The sequence below is a fragment of the Octopus bimaculoides genome, chromosome 4 (genome assembly GCF_001194135.2).
Source record: "Octopus bimaculoides isolate UCB-OBI-ISO-001 chromosome 4, ASM119413v2, whole genome shotgun sequence".
NCBI lineage: Eukaryota > Metazoa > Mollusca > Cephalopoda > Octopoda > Octopodidae > Octopus > Octopus bimaculoides.
The window spans coordinates 23,422,742-23,428,619 of NC_068984.1; positions in this window are offsets into that span (position 1 = coordinate 23,422,742).

Genomic DNA, 5,878 nt, shown 5'->3' on the forward strand with positions numbered 1-5,878 from the left:
CATGGGGGTTATGGCCATTATGCATAGAATATAATTTCCAAATTTCTTAAAGATCCATTCAATACTTTTGACGAAGTTTTGGATAAGAAAACAAATGACTAATGTGTGTGTTTGTGTGCATATATATGTGTGTGTGTATGGGTGTATATATGTATAGATATCTATATGCATTTATATGTGTACATATTAGATGTACACCTATATATATACATCTACACACATGTATACATATAGATCTATATCTATATATATATCTATACATATACGTGTACATATACATCTCTCTCTCTCTTTCTCTCTCTCTCTCTCTCTCTCTGTCTCTGTATATATATATATATATATATATAGATAGATAGATATACACACTATTAAAGTGAAAGTATCTGTCATTACAGTATCGAAATGTGATTGTTTCAGTTAGTGGAATAGTTTCATTTTTAAAGTGAAAGTATTTGACATGAGTGTTTTTGTTTCACTTTTGACACGTAATACTTAAATAGTGGAGGAGATATTATGTTGCCGTGGGCTCGAACTCTGCAAGAAGTTAAAACTTTTTTTTTGACTAAAACACAACCGGAACCCTAAGTAAGACATGTGTAAAATTTGAATGAAATTGGTTGTGTAGTTCTCGAGTTTTAGGGGAACACACACACACACACACAGACAGACAGACAGACAGACAGACACACACACACACACACACACACATTCTCATTTTTATATATATAGATAATAAAAATTTGGTGACATTGTGACACAATAATCTTTTGTATATTTTGCTGTCTGATATATATTTATGATTTTCCGCAGTGTAACTTGTTTATGGAATTTTGTTGCGTTTTTAGGTTGTCATTAACTTTCAATATAAAACTTCCATTGTTAATAAGCGGGTTTTTTCGCACATTTGTGTGCGTGTGCATATGTGTATGTATGTATGTATGTATGTATGTATGTACGTATGTATGTATGCACGTATGAATAAATGCATACACATGTATATAATATCTTTTAGTGTGTAAGAAGTGGTACAATGAATACAATTGCATGTAACAATTGGGTGTGTAACAACAGAGATCAATGAACAAGTGATAAAGTGCAGTTCGTGCGAGTTAAATTTGTTATATTGGGTCATCCTATAAATAATGCGGGGTTTTTTATACTTCTTATATTTTTCAAAATTAAGATAAACAAAGTTCTTTTTTAATCTAGAATATACTCTGCTTCATTTTCTACAATGCTCTTCCATCTATCTGGTAGACTTGCAAGCCCCTTCTTCCAAAATTCACTTGTCCGTGACGAAAAATACTTTTCCAGTACTGTTCTGAACTCGTCTAAAGAATTCATATTTTTTCCGTCCAAATGATTTTGAAGACTACGGAATAAATGATAATCAGATGGGGCAATGTCCAGCGAATATGGTGGGTGGGGTATCGTTTCCCATTCACACTGTTCCAGCCTTTGGGATGTCATCTTCGCTGTATGTGGCCGAGCATTATCCTGTTGGAAAAACACCTTTCGTCTTAAAACCAAAGATGGTCGTTTTTCTCCTAGGGCTAACTTAAGCCGCTCAAGCTGCTGGCAGTAGATCTCCTTTGTTATCGTTTGGTTTGGGGTTAAAAGTTCAAATTAGAGTAAGCCTTTCATATTCCACCAAAAAGATAACAAGACCTTACATAGGTGAAGACCATCTTTAGTCAGCCTGGAGTGCCGGTGTTTCTCCTTTCCCTACCCACTGTTTTCGGCGCTTGACATTTTTATAGAGAACCCATTTCTCGTCACCAGTCACTATTCATTCCAAAAGCGGTTCATTCGTGAGACATGACAGCAAATAAGAGCACACTCGGAAAGTTTGTGAGGAACCCATTGACCCAATTTGCTGACTTTTCCGATGGCATGCAGGTGTCGATGAATGGTTGAATGACCAAATCCAAGCTTCTTTGTTTGTTCCTCAACAGTTACGATGTAATTTTGTTCCACCAGGGTTTGCAGGACGTCCTCGTCGAGGTCTACAGATCTTCCAGGATGAGGCTCGTCTTCTAGGCAGCAGTTTCCGGCTCGGAATTTCTGGAACCATTGTTGACACTGGCTTACGCTTATTGTCCGATCCCCCATGTACTGCATTGATATTTCTCGCACTTTCTGTTGCGTTGTTGCCTTTATTGAGCTCATCAACCAAAATACATTGAATGTGTTTCTTTGTCACTTCCATTATAGCTTTGAAAAAATAACTGTTAAAATCGAACTGCACTCTTCAAAACCTGTACTAAGAATAAGTACAAAGTAAAATTACTACCTGCTTTTACAGCATGTTGATTCCGGTAGTTTAACTCGTCCCTCTCTCACTTTTAGTTCATGCAATTGAAAAGGACCACATTATGAGATGACTCAAGATGAGTACATAGATCGCAGTGAATAGGTGTAAGCGATCATGATCACTTTGTGTGTGACTCAGTGACTAGAATGAAATGGGTGGAATAGTACTTGACTTTTGAAAAACAAATAATGAAAGAAAACTTGTATCAAATTGAAACTTGATCTCACTTCTCTCCTTACACTTTTGCGTATAGAAGGCCCATATTGATTTCATAAAAACTGACGAACGGAAAATAAATCTATGAAATAAAGGAGTTTGTCCAAATTCTGGTGTGAAATCAAACAGTTCCTCACAAACATAAACAACTCGCTTCACATTCGCACTTCCTTCATTAACACACAGACCTTGAAAAGATTCTCTGATGTGAATATAATAATATTGTTTCTTTCGACATCCCAACCACACAACCACTAACACATTAAGGAAACAATATTGTATCCTACCACTAGCTGTTTAAAATACGCAGCTAAAACTATCACCGCTACAAATTCTATTGAGCATCTTGATGTCAAACGAAACAAGCAAGACAACGAAAATATGTGTAATACGATCGAAGCTACTGAACTTAATTAGGACAGCCTGTTTGTCTGAAGAAGTCAAAATGGTGAAGAAAACTAACATAGCGGTTGGAGGATTCGGTGGTCAATAAAGTTATTGGAAGTCAATCCACAAGTAGTCGAGATCTTCTTACTGATTTTCGCCGTGAGGCTGTCATTCATGTTTTGAGTGGATTTTCTTAAAGCTCCGACGCCTCAAGTTTGCAGGAAACTATTATACCATGAAGAGCCTTTCCCACCTTCCAAAAAGCGATAATCGTACTAGAATCAAACCCCTGACAAAGCAACTAGAATCTCTACTGGATATGAATACAAGCGAATTGATCTAGTTGCTCTGATCATCAATTTTTCAACATTGATGGCTTTGTGGCGTACGCTTTAGAGAAAATCCTCTCTCTCTCTGTTATATATACATAAATACGGACGTAGTAGATAACAGCAAGCCTTCGGCCGCCCTTTTGGACCCTATTCTGTCCACTACTCTGATTGGTTGGTATTGGCGCAATTTGTCTCTTGCTCTATTGCGCGCCAATATGCAACCCAACCAATCGCAGCCTTCAAATAAGGTCACGTGAGATAGTCTCTTCTAAACCTCAGTTTGAACCGACTGCTCACTATAAAACTCTAGCTTCACACCGTCTCGATGTCTTTCGGTTCCAGACCTTTTCAGGTCTAGCCACTGACCATACAGGACACAGCCAGTTCCAGCGACAACACAACAGCAGCCACATGGAGACTCATCAACTTCATCCAGCAGCATTCGAGGACCTCCATCTCTGTCGCCACCATTCGTCCTAACGCCATCATCTCTCTACGTACACAGCAACCAGCAATACTCAACACTGTTTGTGAATCACTTCACCATGGTTAGCAGCAAAACACAACCTGCGAGAACTCCCGTAACAAGTGACCAGTAGCAGCAGCGTAGCCACAACTTCTTGTACGACATGTACCTCAACTGGCTCTGCATTACAGCCACAACTTCTTGATACAGCATTCAACTATCGTGTACATTGACTACGAACTGGTATCTATCATCCTTGTGTCTGAACATTCTTCTAGCGTCATATTATAGACTTTCAATGCTCTGTGCTTATCGCACACGCATACATCCATGTTTGTACACACACACTTTGTTCTCATGACAGCCTGTCTATTATCATGTATACATGACTCACTACAGATACACATGTTAACCTATCAATAAAATCTTCTCTTAAACATTCTACTCGGTTGTGTCTCTCTTTTCCTTCTGGCATTTATACGCATTTATTCATTTCATATCTAATTGTATTGACCGTGTGATGTACTAAGGAGCCATTCTCGTCACTTCTCTTCGCACGGTCGTTTACAGTCTCATATTTGTAGCAGAAACTATGACTTATTTTAGATGTGAAAACAGGATGTCATAGTACAAAGTGTCTCATTGAGTGGAAGTCATGCATTTTAAACTCACTGACTAAGTTACTGAAGTTTGTTTTTTTTTTACATCAAAAACAGTATCCAGAAAATGGTTGCGATTTATAAATGGATGTGATTTATAAAACTCTGAATTGAAGCTCCAGTAATGGGGGCCAAACAATGTTTGCCTAAATTTTTTGAACTGTGTTTGAGCGGATTCGTCGTTTAAGTCGTTATTGCAGGACGATGATACTGAATCTACTAAACCGCAATTGTCTTGCAAACATCAATTTCCTGAGGGACGTGAAAGGTTTTCCGATTTCTAACCACAGTGTAGCTCGGTTACTTGTCCTTCGACATCTGTCACAGTGGGATACCCCTTGTTCCAACATGTATCTAATAAACCTGTTCAATTAGAATCCGTTGACTCCATAAGCCTTATTAAAATATTCAAATTCTGTAGAAACTAACAAATTAAGGAGCTTCGAATATGAAGAGTATTCAACATCTTCCGTGGCAGCAGCAAGCTTCTTTCCAATATGTCCATTATATATCGCATCTGCATCAACAACAACAAAAAATTAATAGATTGTTTATGTATTTTTTGTTTTAAAATGACTGAAACTGAGCTAACATGGCAGCTTAATGCACTATGAAATCTAACACCATTAAAAATAAGCATTAACTGTTGCACTCTTTACAGTGAGGTCACTTTATTTTCGTATCTCTAAGACGCTTAAGTTTAATTCAATCTAAAAAGAAAAAGTTATGTTTATTGTGAAGGTGGCTTGAAAAGCGTACGTCTCCACCTGAAAAATTAATCCTTACAATCGTTTACAAAGTCTTCGAACAGGTTATTTCACCTAAATTATTGCCTAAAAGATTGAGCCTTGTCCGAATTAAGGAGTTGTATCCTCTACACTCTGTCTCGTACGTCTATGATAGTACATTAGGATATAAGAAACACCTGGAGCCAATGTAAAAGCCAGTGCAACAAGAAAGAGGCGGTAACTGTATTTGTTTTCATCCGGCAAATAAAACCCGCGTTTACAAGACAGCGGTAGGACAAAATATGGTTTCATTACAGGAAAAATAATTGAGAATAAATTAGAATCTAGCATACAAGGCAACGAAATTATACTCATAGACAATAACAATACATGAGGGCTAGTACAGTAACTTCACAAAGATGATAGTAAAAATAATAGTCTTACCAATGAGTGACGCGACGGGTCGTAGCAACTTCAATGTAGCGTACTTGCTGGTCAATTGAAAAATGACTGATCCTAATTGGTACGTAGGAAAAGCGATGGACTATTTCTTCTTCTTCTTCTTCTTCTTCTTCTTCTTCTTCTTCTTCTTCTTCTTCTTCTTCTTCTCCTCCTCCTCCTCCTCCTCCTCCTCCTCCTCCTTCGTCTTTGGTCCGTTGGTGCTTTGAGCGGCACATCGGGCAGTCAGTGATCGCCAATTATCTCCGTCTCTGACCAACCGGTATGCTTTTTCTCAGGTGATGTTCAATCTGCATAGGTCTTCTTTGAAGGTACTA